Source organism: Dendropsophus ebraccatus, chromosome 4, assembly GCF_027789765.1.
Source record: "Dendropsophus ebraccatus isolate aDenEbr1 chromosome 4, aDenEbr1.pat, whole genome shotgun sequence".
NCBI lineage: Eukaryota > Metazoa > Chordata > Amphibia > Anura > Hylidae > Dendropsophus > Dendropsophus ebraccatus.
In genome coordinates, this window is record NC_091457.1 from 159,240,253 (window position 1) to 159,254,968 (window position 14,716).

The 14,716-nt window shown below is 46.5% G+C and overlaps 1 long non-coding RNA gene across 1 annotated transcript; it reads right to left on the reverse strand.

The window, feature by feature from the left end:
* Nucleotides 1-8,765: 8,765 nt before the first annotated feature.
* Nucleotides 8,766-14,377, reverse strand: LOC138790092 (uncharacterized). Its single transcript, XR_011362837.1, has 3 exons — nucleotides 14,315-14,377; nucleotides 9,083-9,135; nucleotides 8,766-8,934 (listed from the first exon to the last, which is right to left on the reverse strand). It is a non-coding gene; the product is annotated as an uncharacterized lncRNA (long non-coding RNA).
* Nucleotides 14,378-14,716: the final 339 nt, after the last annotated feature.

The window sequence follows — 14,716 nt, forward strand, 5'->3', positions numbered from 1 at the left end:
TAGAGTTCTTCTGTATCGGGAGACAATACAATCTCAACTGCAGTCATAAAAAAAACATTAAGGAGACTCTGTCAGTAGGTTTATGGTGTCCTATCTCAGGGTAGCATAAACTGAAGACAGAGAAGCTGAACAAGATGATGTATCACTTACATTGTTCTGTGCAGCTGATCCAGAGATATCGTCCTGAATAACATGGGCAAGAAGTAGCCCTTTCTATTATGTGCATGAGCTCAGTAGTCCTGAATATTCATGAGAAGCAGAAAACTCCGCCCACCAACTGCTAATTGGCATCTATCTATTTATGCTGCGTTTAATCACTTAAGTGTCAATCAGCAGCTGGAGGGCGGGGGAGGGGTATGGCAAGAATCCTTCTAATAATAATGCTTTTTATTTGTATAAAGCCAATTGATTCTGCACCACTTTAGGGTCCATTTACACAGAAAGATTATCTGACAGATTATCTGCCAAAGATTTGAAGCCAAAGCCAGGAATGGATTTGAAAAGAGGAGAAATCTCAGTCTTTCTTTTATGACCTGATCTCTGTTTATAGTCTGTTTCTGGCTTTGGCTTCAAATCTTTGGCAGATAATCTTGAGATAATCTATAAATGGACCCTAACATAGTATTTGTCAATTACAGTCCCTATCCCCATTAGCGAACATCTAAATTCACCTGTATGATATTTTTTTTTGAGTGTAGGAGGAAACCCACTCAAACACGGACAGAACCTACAAACTCTTTGCAGATGTTGCCCTTGATGGGATTTGAACCCAGGACTCCTATTCTCCTGCATATTAGGAGAACGGCTAAACGAAATGATGTAAGTAATACACCGATCTGTTCAGCATTTCTGCCCTCATTTAAGGCGGAATAACCTAATGACAGATTCCCTTTGAACTTTATTGGTTAACAAGATGAAGACTATTATTATTATTATGATGATGATGATGGTTCCTTAATATCTGTATGTCTCCCTTATGCTGTATTTGCATAACACATTGAAGGAAGGAAAAAACTCCACATTTCTTCTCGGATTTCAGATTTGAGCTGTGAAATAGCTGCTGAACTTATGAATCTTACATTAGAAGCTAAATGACTCTCCTGAATATCTGACCTTGAAGGTGATAGTGAATTTGACAAGTTCTTTTCTGCTTCCTATTTGCTCCCGGAGCTGAAGCTGTTTTTTAAATTCCAACGAAAGTGAAATGCAAAATCCTTTTTCCATTATAGGTTTGGACTATAAGTATGTAACAGAACATAAAAGTGGCTATTAGTAATTTTTTTTTTAGTATTTTACCTGCTATTTTCTATGTCAGTTACAAAAAAAATGACATTGTACCAAAGAACATAATATGACATTATCTCACCTGTAAATTCCAGCTAGACTTTTCTCTTAGGCTTAGATAGATATGTGGCCCCATTCCCCATGCTACAAAAAGTTCTGAGACTCCTTCTCCATGTTCCATGGAGTTGGATGGGGTTGTTTTGATGACAAGCATATGCAAGTCCTGTGGAGATGTTAGCGGTGCAGGGTGGAGGAAAGTTGTCTTGTTGGGTTGGTGCAGAGTATTCTCTCTCATATGGACAAGAACATTGTCTAACATACCAAGTAATTAGAAAGTTTTTTTTTGATCATTGCCTATGGTCTCCCCAGGTAAGGCTATGTCACCTACTCTTCTATGGCTTCCTCCATCAAAGTCTTCTAGCAGGCCCGCATCAGGCACCACCATATTTACTGGTCACCATGTAAGTCATACTACTTCTGGTCAAGACTTCTCATGAAGACTTTGGTTCTCTTCAACCGGCAACAACTCCCACAAGAGTCGTTCTCTTCCATACTCAGATTACGGGGAATTTCCAAAAATTTTTTGTTGTGAATTAATCGTAGTATCCAATACAGATCCATGTAATTCTTCGGGGCCTGGCCAACATTACATTTACTGTCCAATCACATCATGAAAATAGTTATAAACTCAAATAACTCTATGCCAAAAGCAAGTTAACGGAGATTTCTTCTGAAAATTAAGAAATCTCAGAAAAATAATACTGAGTTCTATTCTGTAGACATCATTTTTAGTTTAGTTGTAACTTTTTGAATGACAGCTATAAAATGAATGACTAGAGTTTTTGATAACTTGACAGAACACAATTTTAAATCTCTAAACATTTCTATCCTGCAATAAATCCAATACATCTACATTGATAGGGACAATTTAAATTATGGACAGATTAATACCTAATGCTCAACATTAGAGAATTCTCACTGCCTTATTATAGCTTGGTCTTGGTCTTTGTTTTTTGTAGGTTCCTGGCCTTGTTTAGAGATGATCGAACATCGGGAAATCTTAGGTTCGATTGAACTTGAACCTTCTCAAAGCTTCGTCATTTGATTCCTGATGCCTTCCCGTTCTGTGGGGAAGGTGGAGCAAGGCGGAGTACCGTCTTGCTCCAAGGCAGTATTACCTAGGCTGTATCCCTGTTTTACAGGCGGTACTGGGCCTTGCTCCATCCTCCCCACGGAATGGGAAGGCATCAGGAATCAAATGATGAAGGTTCGAGAAGGTTCAAGTTTGATCGTACCTAAGATTTCCCGATGTTCGATCATCCCTAGCCTTGTTCATAGGGCTATTCTGATGAACCAGATCACCATCCACATCAGATTATCTTATAAAGCTTTGATAGCAGTACTTGGGTGTATATATATTTAGGCAAGAAGAAAATTGGGTAACAGCAACAGACCCTGTGTTATATCCTTATACTGAGATGTGGTTTCTAGAAAGCCACCATCTATTGGTTACTAGATGATTGGTGTGTGGAGTCAAGGGATCCACTGGTTCTCATCCTTAATTCCACAAGGCGTTGTGTACTTAGCTGCAGGAAGATGCCCACAGTGTCAAGATTGGTGGCAGGAATGCTGAGCCAGTAGCAGCATAGTGAGGAACCTATCATCACTATGGAACCAGAATAGAAGTTGGGTTGCATCAGGCCACAGGAACAAAAGAGAGTATAGTCTGGAACGTGGCCAAGGGTCAGAGCCAGGAGTTGGTCAAAAGGTACCAGACAGTCTAAGGGTAAGGAAGAAGCAAGATCACTCAATAGTAGAGATGAGCGAGTAGTGAAATATTCGACTTTCGAGAATTCAAATCAATTAGTCACTCAATTATTCGATCCCATTATAGTCTATGGGAAAAAAATTCTTGGCACTTGGAAATCCAAATTTGACCACTTGGAGGTCACCAAGTCCCCCATGAAACCTATCTAGACGATGCGAACACCTCCGGAATGACACTGGGAAATCAGGGGGAGCATGCCTGGGTGCACCCAACACCTCAAAATCGCAGTATAATGCCACTCTCTGCAGTTGCGAAGGAAAAATATTTGCGAACGCTTTACGAACGTTTACGGCAATGTTCACACATTTTGTTCGTATTTCTTGCGCAGCGTTACATACATGATTCCAATGTGCGTAGAGCGTCATGTTACTTGCGCGTATCACATGCCCTTAATGGGCTTTTGGAACAGTATGTATCACGTGCCTTTACTGGGCTACTGGAACAGTATATATCATGTGCCTTTACTGGGCCACTGGAACAGTATATATCATGTGCCTTTACTGGGCTACACCAGGGACACTATAAGTCACTTGTATACACAGGGTACTGGAATGAATACAGCTGCTGCTGCTGTTATATCATCTATGTCTTAGCACTGAGAAGAGCTTTGGATTCAGAGATGACTTTTTCGCTGGATCTTAGCCCTGAAAAGGTCTTTTGGGTTCTGTAGTAAGCCTGCCTGACCAAAACGCTACTAAAACCTATCTTTTCCTGCTCTAAGATCTTTCCCTGGCTAGGTTGAGGCTATATTCACACTGCGTAAAATTATGGCTGTTGTTGCCATCGGCAACAACGGCCGTACTTTTTGCGGGGTTGAACAATGCCTTATTTTCAATGGGATCCCGGCCGGAGCGTATATGCAGTGGCCCAGAGCAGAAGATTTTCTCCTAATTGTATGTCTGCATCTGTATTTATTTGTGTTCTTACTGTCCCTGTTCTGGAAAGTATAATGGCCACTTCAAACTGCTTATATTATATAACCCCCCCAGTGTTCAAGTCTGGTATTACGCTATGTATGTTTATTTGCCTGTTATTTAGTGGTGTGATGATGCAGTTGGCCTGGTGTTACGTGATCTCCCTGACTGCCATAGTAACCCCAATAGCCGTCGAGCTTTGGCTAAACGCCCAGTTTACCTCAGTCTCCTCTCTACCTTCAAGGGAGGAGGATGTGCATTCTGTTGTTCCTCAGGAAAACGCCACAACTCTGTGGTATCCTCTCTATTTGTTATTCAGAAGTATTCCGGTCCAGTCCGGACCATCCTGACTCTCAACCTGTCATATTTATTCAAGATCTGAGTGTTGTTTTCAGTCATAGTCACTCCGTCATTACCAACAGCAAGTATCCTATTCAGCCTGTCCTACCCAGTATCATTCTCCGGGACTACTACCCCCATCATCCAGTTCCCTCTCACTCATAGTAACGCTACCACACCACGGCCTATTGCAGCATTATCCATTCCTCTCAGTTGTACTTAAGTTTGCCTCAATCCTGGTTGCATCCAGAGAGACTGTTGCTATTGACAACCACCGTATTAATAAACGTACAACTACCATTGTTTCTGAACCCTGGCAAGTGGCTACCTGGGTCCTACCTACCACTAACGAACTACTACCCCCAGCGAGTCAACCCCATCGCATATACACATCGTATATGCTCCGGCCAGGATCCCGTGTGGGGCCGCAAATAACTGACATGTCAGTTTTCTGCGGCCGCAATTCAATGAAGCGAGCGGCTCCGGCCGCTTGCTTCATTGTGTGCTATGGGAAGCTCTGATGCGGGCGCGCTCTGATGCGCCTGCATCAGAGCTCTGCGGCCGGAAAGATAACCCGGCCGGTACTTAAGTGGGGTCACGGAACGGCCGGTTGTTCACGTTGTGTGAACATAGCCTGAAAGCGCATCTGCAGTCGAGAAGCGGAAGTCAAGTATTAAAGATTCAAGGTCATGTGGTTCAGCCATCCAATGAGGGTAGACGCCGTTTTCACGCAGCGTGCGTACTCCCAGGGTCCCTCACAGCCTCCCTGCATGGCGATTGAATTTAAAAAAGCGCCAACTATGATAGGAGGGCTTTCGAATGTTTCCCACGTATTCGCATTACTACTCGATTGAATTAGAATCTTTCGAATACCGCAATATTCAATTAAATACCTTCTCGATTGAATCATATTCGCTCATCTCTACTCAATAACACCACAGGCCAGCCAGGAAAAATATATGTGCGTTACCCAGCAGTGTATTGTCGAGTGAAGCCCTTTTAGATAGTCACCTGGACCTGCAACCAAAAATCTGTCAAACTTTGATTCCAGGTGATGGTTGTTTGATGGTTGTGTTATGTCCCAAGTAACAACACAGCCACATTGAGTCTATGTGTAGTATACCAGAGCATGGTTCCTGTGGCTGGGCTGAGGATGGCACCTGTCAACAAGTGTTTTAGTGTCTAAACTGTTATGTGTATTTTTCTGTACCCTGTAACTGGCAGGCAGAGATGGGTTACATGCTTTTTACTGCACACAACACACTACAGCGACATCTACTGACTGTAGTGGGAACTGCTCTAGGTAGTGTGGTAAGCTTAGGAAGTTGCTAGAAGGGGGTGGGGTTATGCAGATAGGCCCCCTATATAAGGCTGGCTGTTGCAGAGCTTAGCTGAGACAGGAGACAAGAGACTAGCTGTAGAGGGAATAACATCACCTCAGGAGATCACCACAGAGAGAGAAGCTGCTGAGGGGAACAAGGAGATAGATCTTACACAGAGCAGCAAGAGAACAAACAGCTGGAGGTGAGAGAGAAAGAGAGACTTTGAGAGACAGTTTGTCGGGTGCCCCCTCAGTAAAGGGCCAGCACATATACAGTCAGTGGGAATCCTAAAGACAGACACCCTAAGTGGAGAGACTTGGCTGTAGGAGGGAGCCGAGTTAACGTAGGCCTCGGCACCCATCTTCCTGACATTCGGGGGGTAGGATTGTATAGGACCCCTGGATACCTCTGGGACCCGAAAGTTGTGGCCTAAGGCCCGGCCCAGTAACCTAAGCAGGAAGCTCCCTAGCAGACAGTGAGGGAATACAGACTCAGGCACCAATGGGGAGAAGTCCACAGGATCACAGTGCTCACCAGCGTCCCACACGTACTGGCAGACCAGGATCTGAGGCAGGTCGTCTCTCTACACACCACCAGGCTCTCACAAGTACAGTAACCCAGTCAAAGCCGCCAGTAGTCACCGCTGTGTACCAAAGGACTGTATAAAATCTGCAAGACTAACAGTAAAGGAGTTGTTGTTACACTGCCTCCCTCCTTGTCTCCCTGTTGTCTGGTCCACCTGCACCACACCACCATCAAGGGCCATATTACCAGGCAGCAGTATTTTGGGGTTGGCCCCGGGGGAACTACAGGTCCACACCACCGACCACCTTACACACGGGTGCAGCTCCCCTACAGAAACCGCTGCAGCAGCCACAGAAGAGAGAGAGATACCCGGGAAGCGCCAGAGAGTCCCCCTGTACCTGCAGAAGCCCTCGTGCCCACCTGTGACCGTGACAAAGTTCCAGCCATCCTGCAGGTATAGCACACTCTCCCCCTGCAGCCCTCAGTGCATCCCCTCACAGAGGAGCTTAGCGCCACACTACCAGGAGAGACTACTACCACCATCATCCTCTCCTCATCCCCCTCACTCTCTTCCCACGCACCCCGGTGTGCTGCATGTTTCATATGATTATGTCACATGATCAAAATATTCATGCAACCTTGCCTAAAGTAGAGAGGGTGTCATTGATTCAGACTGAAGGGAATATAACATCATCAACTCCACATTCTAATCCAAAGCTGGGTATTGCTAAGTCTATCCTATCAAAAAGCATCTATTTACAGGAGGAAGAGAAGGAAATTTGGTTGAACTGATAACTTGCCAATAAGTGCCAAATTTGACCAGTGTTGAGCAAATTTATGCTGAACTTTGCTACAAATTTGGATCTTATTTTAGACGATCCTGGATCTCAAGCAGTTCATAACAGCTAAACTTGCAAACAGTAAGCTACAGATGCTTTATGCATCTTTAGCTTACTGTAATAGATATCTAGATGTCAAGTGCTGACTGCCATGGGGTTTTCCAGGCAGAAGTATAGTGTTTTAATGGTCTGGGCCTGCCTGTGTCCGATTCTTCTCATGACCCCTGGTAGCAATGGGTAATAATAATGCTGGGGTAATATTGTGAGGGTTAGTGTTAGACAGCTTCTACTACTAAGCCACCAATATGTTATAAAAAAGATACACATACTTACGTCTTCTCTCCAGTCATGTCTGTACTTACTGCCACAGGGTTTCCCGAGCAGAAAGTTATTAACGCAACTGCACAGGAATCAAACTTCTTGTTGAGGTTTGGTCAGAGTCGCTTAACCAAACATTTTTAAAAGTTTGCTCATGAACTTGTTAATATTGGGATGATGGATAGTGACTCTTAGAAAGTTGCAATGAAGTCGAGGTTTAAGATTTTGTGTGAAGCTCATGAAAGGAAAACTGCTCTGGTCAATGGCTGAATGTTTTATGAGTGGTCTGCTGGGATAAATATTAAGTTACCTGTTGGCGGTACTGTTATGTGGTCATCAAAAGTTACTATGGGTGGTCAAACAGACCAAATCCTAGGTAAATATTTGGTTTGGTCTTTTGCCAGGTTGTAGATATATATTTTGTAGATATGTTTTTTTAATCATATTTATTTCCTGGGTTTAGTATTACCATGTTTCCCCAATAACAATACAGTGTCTTTTACTATTTTTTTTTTTATTCGTTTTTAAAGATTTGCTAGGTCTTATTTTCAGGCGATGTCTTATTTTTCCATGAAGAAGAATTCACGTTACATGCACAGCAGGAACAGAGAGTATGGTATTGCAGCGTCTGGCCACCAGAGGGAGCTCACCACACCACACTCATACAGCACAGCAGGGACAGCATACGGTATGGTGGCTTCCAGTCACCAGGGGGAGCTCAGCATAGCATGCTCATACAGCACAGGCGGGACAGGCGACAGGATAACGGCAGACTGTGTGCAGCTCTACGTAGGGGACAACGGGGATGGCGGCAGGTGACGGGCCTCTTGATGCCTTGCCTGCAAAATTACAAGTGATGGCCGTGGAAGGGTTGGTGGCAGGTGTTGGTCTTCATGTCCTTCATGCAGCGGTTCTGCAATGGCCGGTGAAGGTTGCAGCGGGCTAAAAAGAATCCCAGCTGCATGCCATGGGGGCCATGGTGGCCATGCTTCCAAACAAACACTTTGCTAGGTCTTACTTTCGGGGGAGGCCTTATATTTACCAACTCAGCAAAACCTCTTCTAGGTCTTGTTTTCAGGTGATGTCTGATTTAAGGTATTCACCTTGTATATTAACTCTCACATTAGGAAGAACAATTGTCGGGTGTGTTTAAAGGAATCGGGGGTTAGAACAAGGATCGGAGGTTATATACCATCTGTTTTATGGGCACTTACGTGAAGGTGACTCATTCTCTTTAAAGATTTGTACCCTATAAATTATTGATAATGTCGGTCACGTCTGAAAATGTCTCCATGGACTCCCCAGCTGGCGATTGAATAAAATTTATCATCGGTACCAATAAAAGTACTCCCAACCGAGAGGCAACCGAGAGGCAGACCATAATGGCCAAGCCAGAGGAATCACAGCTATGCAATATTTCTGGAGAAATCAATTTACCAAGTTCTCTTCTGTTTTTTTTTTCTTCATCCTGATAATAGTTGTTCTTTGTGGTAGGCGCAGTAATTCCATGTCACGTTGTCAGAGTACAGATAATTGTATCAGATTCCATCTATTATCTGAGGAATCTTTAAGATGCATTAAAAGGAAAGGTATAAAATGAGGGCAAAATTGGAGTAAATCACAGATTAAATATAGAAACAACAATTGCTGTCTCCTCATGCATTTACTTTTCTAAAAGATGCCGTGAAATAAGAGCCGTCTACTCTATCTTACCGTATATAAGTGAAATCATCTCGGCTTGCGGAGGATCGATCAGTCATAGAGTCCTTGGTAACAAATGGAGAACGTCTTGTCACAATGGGAATATCAACATGTTACTACAATTATGGGCAAAGCGCTGACTCCGAATATCATTTGTGTGGTTGTTTACCTTAAAGGGGTACTCCAGGCTCGGGGGCTTTTTTACCTATTGCCAGGAAGGAGGTGGATTAGTGCAATGACATCCCCTTAGATCCCCGCTCCGGTCCGTGCTTCCCGGTCGCTTCCTGGTCTCTGACGTGGGCTTTAGACGTGACGTTTCAAGTCCGCTCTGTCACTTACTGGCTGAGCGGACTTGAAATGTCACGTTTCAAGCCCCTGCAGAGACCAGGAAGCGGAGGGGCAGCGCGGACCAGAGCGCCGCGATCCGGGACACAGTGCTGGAACCAGGGAGGTAAGGGGACGTCATTGCCCTCATCCACCTCCTCCCCGGCCATAAGTAAAAAAGCCCCCTAGCCCAGAGTACCCCTTTAAGCTGGCCATACACCACCAATACCCAACATCCTAATGATTGTTAAGCCGTCAGTTATCTTTCCAGTCCGGCGCTCGTCCTTCCCATACACAAGAGCGTACAGCGCGGCCGAGCGTTAATGTGTTCTCTACGGGAAGGGGAGGGTTAAAGAGGATGTCCATGAAAACCTAACTTTTCCCTATCCTAGGCTTTCCCTATCCTAAGCTACCTATAGTTTTTTCCTGGTCCTTTTTTTCCCTGCATCAGCATGTTTGGCCGTTGGTATATGGTGTATGGGGCTCTCATGACTATCCACAGACAGATGATGTTGGTGGAAATAGGGGTCAGGGGTGATGAAGAAATACTGCCCAACCCCTTTGTTCTGGGATAGTAAAGCCACAGCCAGAGCTTTTTCACTACAGCTTAAAGAACTTGGCTAGGGAAAGCTAACTTTTCCCCTATCCACAGGATAGGCGAGTTGTAAGAGATTGAATGGAGTCAGACCTCCGTACCCCCTGCCAATATCCATATCAGTTCCTGGCTCCTCTGTTATGTATACAGCCATGGGTATGGCACGTGACCTGTGGCTTTATTTATTCCTATGGAGCCGCTAGAGAATGCGAAGTACAGCACTTTCCTGGCTTACTCGACTCCATAGGAATCAATAGAGCCATGGGCCACGTGCTGTACCCGTGGCTGTATTCATAAGAAAGTAGCCAGGGCCAGTGGCAGATTAAACGTACCCTGGGCCCCGGGCTGTCCACCCAACCTGGGCCCCCCCCAGTCAATTCGCCCACATTATAATCCACTACTGCCCCCCCCCCAATGCTGTCCCCAATAAACATTGCCTGCCTCCCCTCCCTGCTGGCCCCAATAAACATAATGTTTGGTCCCTTGCTGCTACCCCCAGTAAGCATTGCCCACCCCACCTCCACTGCCCCCAATAAACATACTGCCACTTGTTCCCCCGCTGTTGCCCCCAATAAACATATTGCCACCTCACCTGGTCCCCTGATGTTCCCCCCCCCCCAAGGTCACAGCAGCACAGAGGATGTCAGGGGAGGAGGGTGCTGATCTTATAGGGGAGGTGGCGGGTTCCCACAGCACAGAGGATGTCAGGAGAGGAGGGTGCTGATCTTATAGGAGAGGTCACAGCAGCACAGAGGATGTCAGGAGAGGAGGGTGCTGGTCTATAGGGGAGGTCACAGCAGCACAGAGGATGTCAGGAGAGGAGGGGGCTGATCTATAGGGGAGGTCCGAGCAGCACAGAGGATGTCAAGAGAGGAGGGTGCTGATCTATAGGGGAGGTCCCAGCAGCACAGAGGATGTCAGGAGAGGAGGGTGCTGATCTATAGGGGAGGTCCCAGCAGCACAGAGGATGTCAGGAGAAGAGGATGCTGGTCTTATAGGGGAGGTCGCAGCGCCCAGCAGCACAGAGGATGTCAGGAGAGGAGGGTGCTGATCTATAGGGGAGGTCCCAGCAGCACAGAGGATGTCAGGAGAGGAGGCTGCTAATCCTATAGGAGATGGTCCCACTTTATAGATGGTCTCCCTCTTCCCCCCCTTATAGATGGTCCCCCTCTTTTCCCCCTTATAGATGGTCCCCCTCTTTCGCCCCTTATAGATGGTCCCCCTCTTTCCCCCCTTATAGATGGTCCCCCTCTTCCCCCCCTCTATAGATGGTCCCCCTCTTTCCCCCCTTATAGATGGTCCCCCTCTTTCCCCCCTTATAGGTGATCCCCCTCTGCCCCCCCTTATAGATGGTCCCCCTCTCCCCCCTCCCTTATAGATGGTCCCCCTCTTTCCCCCCTTATAGGTGGTCCCCCTCTTTCCCCACCCCCTTATAGATGGTCCCCCTCTTCCCCCCCCTTATAGATGGTCCCCCTCTTCCCCCCCCCTTATAGATGGTCCACCTCTTCCCCCCCCTTATAGATGGTCCCCCTCTTTCCCCCCTTATAGATGGTCCCCCTCTTTCACCCCTTATAGGTGGTCCCCCTCTTTCCCCCCTTATAGGTGATCCCCCTCTGCCCCCCCTTATAGATGGTCCCCCTCTTTCCCCCCTTATAGATGGTCCCTCTCTTTCCCTCCTTATAGATGGTCCCCATCTCCCCCCCCCTTATAGGTGGTCCCCCTCTCCCCCCTCCCTTATAGATGGTCCCCCTCTTTCCCCCCTTATAGGTGGTCCCCCTCTTTCCCCACCCCCTTATAGATGGTCCCCCTCTTCCCCCCCCTTATAGATGGTCCCCCTCTTCCCCCCCCCCTTATAGATGGTCCACCTCTTCCCCCCCTTATAGATGGTCCCCCTCTCCCCCCCTTATAGATGGTCCCCCCCTCTTCTCCCCTTTATAGAGGGTCCCCCTCTCCCCCCCTTATAGATGGTCCCCCTCCCCCCCCTTATAGATGGTCCCCCTCTCCCCCCCCCCTTATAGATGGTCCCCCTCTCCCCCCCTTATAGATGGTCCCCCTCCCCCCCCCTTATAGATGGTCCCCCTCTCCCCCCCCCCTTATAGATGGTCCCCCTCCCCCCCCCCCTTATGGATGGTCCCCCCCTCTTCTCCCCTTTATAGATGGTCCCCCTCTTTCTCCCCTTTATAGATGGTCCCCCTCTTTCTCCCCTTTATAGATGCCCCCCCCAGTCAGTAAATAACACAAAAATAACTAAATACAACTCACCTGCCGTCCGTTCCCCCGTCGATCTTCTCTCCTTCTGCAGTCTCCGGCTAAGAGCGGCTGCCGGGGCTGTCCTGTCCTCTCCCCGGCAGCGCGCGCATCACACAGCTCCTAGTGCCGCCTGGGCCCTGACTTCCGGTACAGAGAGCGTCAGTACCGGAAGTCAGGGCCCCAGGCGTACAGGGAGCTGTGTGATGCGCGCGCTGCCGGGGAGAGGACGGGACACCCCCGGCAGCCGCGCATCAGCCGGAGACTATTGTGACTGCAAGCGAAACAATGCTTGCGGTCACAAGAGTGCAGTGGCGGGGGGAAGGGGGCCTCCCGGGCGGCATTATAATGTGGGCGGTGTGGCATGGGCCCCCCCGGAGCCTCGGGCCCCGGGCGGCCGCCCAAACCGCCCACATTATAATCCGCCACTGGCCAGGGCCCCCTGCTATCTCTTACTTCTCCCCTATCCTGTGGATAGTTTTTCCCAGACAACCTCTTTAAGCCGCAGTGAAAGAGCTCTGGCTGTGTCTTTTTTCTCCCAGAACAAACAGGTCAGGCAGTATTTTTTCATCACACCCAACCCCTATTTCCACCAACATCAATTGTCGGTGGGTAGTCAGGAGAACCCTATATATCGTATACGACAGTTCAGGAAAAAAAGGTCTAGGAAAAAAACGAATGGTTGTTTATAGAAATGTACATACCAACACAGTACTCTAAGAATGGAACGGAACACGGTTGGCGCCATGTTACTGGAGCTACTGAAGTGAAGAAGAGTCAAGAAAAGATGAATAAAGTTGCTGAAAGTTCAGGTTCTATGGCTGCGTCCATGTTTTCCAGGCAGTCCTCCGCTGCATCCACCTTCTCCAGGCACTGGGATTCACATGCTAATCATTCGGGTTGGTTCGAACCCGAACTTTCAGCAAGTTTGCTAATCTCTGGAGTACAATAGTACCATGAAAAATTAACAAATGTCAAGACAGTTGTCTTTAACCTAACATATATGAAGACCAGAGGTCTAAAGGTCCCCATACACCTTATACTTTCAAGCTGCAAGTGGTGGGTATGATCAACTGTATTGGGTTTATGGGGCTCCCACGAACAACCATCGACAGATGATGTCAGTAGAGATAGGGGTCGGCGTAATGAAAAATTACCACCGGACCCCTTTGTTCTGGAAGAGATAAGCCAAAGCTAGAGCTCTCTGAGCGCATCTTACCCCTTACTATAGAGAACACAGGCCGCAATGGACATTCCTGTGTATTGGGAGGACGAGGGCCGGACAGGAGACTAATGACTGAACGATTGTTTGGAAGCTGTATGGTGACTTTAAGCCAGAGCAGCAGATGACAGAGGGATCGGGTTACATGATGCCCATACAAGTCTATGGAGCAGGAAAGGGTCTGAAGTCATAACCACTCATAGGTCTGCGTGTGAGCTGTATACACCAAGCTACTGGATATTTTTAATCCAAACTACCGGCACACTCCCCTAATCATATTCATTTCATTGGGACAATAAAAACATTTCATTTAATAAATTGTAGACAACAGCATATGCAATTAAATCGAATGCATAAAACTTGCAATACACCGGTATTTTATGAGCGCACTAAGGGCAAAACCTCATTACGGGCAATAAATCTCCGGATACTCAAAGCTCTTATTCATCTAAAGCCGCTTCATACTTATTCCAATGCACAATAGCAACTAGATATTGTTTGTGAAATTGGACAAATTTCGGCTTACATGTAAAAAGAAATGTGATTTTTATACAGATTATAAAGTTATAAAGATTTGTAATTTACTACTATTTTAAAAAATCTCCAGTATTGCAGTACTTATGAGCTGCTGTATGTCCTGCAGGAAATGGTGTATTCTTTCCAGTCTGACACAGTGCTCTCTGCTGCCACCTCTGTCCAGAAACTGGCCATAGCAGCAGCAAATCCCCATAAAGGACCTCTCCAGCTCTGGACAGTTCCAGACATGGACAGAGGTGGCGGCAGAGAGCACTGTGTCAGGCTGGAAAGAATATACCATGATGTTAGGAGCAACATTAGAAAAAAAATGTGAACTTACCATGACACGACCACTCTATCCTTTTATCCTCTTTCTATTGATGCTTAGAATAATCTATGCATTTATTGATTTGATTGGTGCATATGTTATGTAATCTACTTGAGCTTGGACTTTTATTGATTTCATCCATCAGGAACGTGAATCGCCATCAGATTAAATCTTATTGGAAACAGACGATCTTGGAGTCAAGGTTTGTACTGCCCCCCACCTCCCTCACAAAAAAAAAAAAAAATACCCCCCCCCCCCTTCCTGAAAAGTGAGTCCAGTGACACCCATGATACTTGGAGGCGCTCTCCATTTTGGACATAGGAGCTTATTTAAAATTTAGTAAATTAATCTCATAAAGGGGTACTCTGCTCAGAATTATAGTAACTTTTAATATGTTGCTGCCCAGGCGTGCAG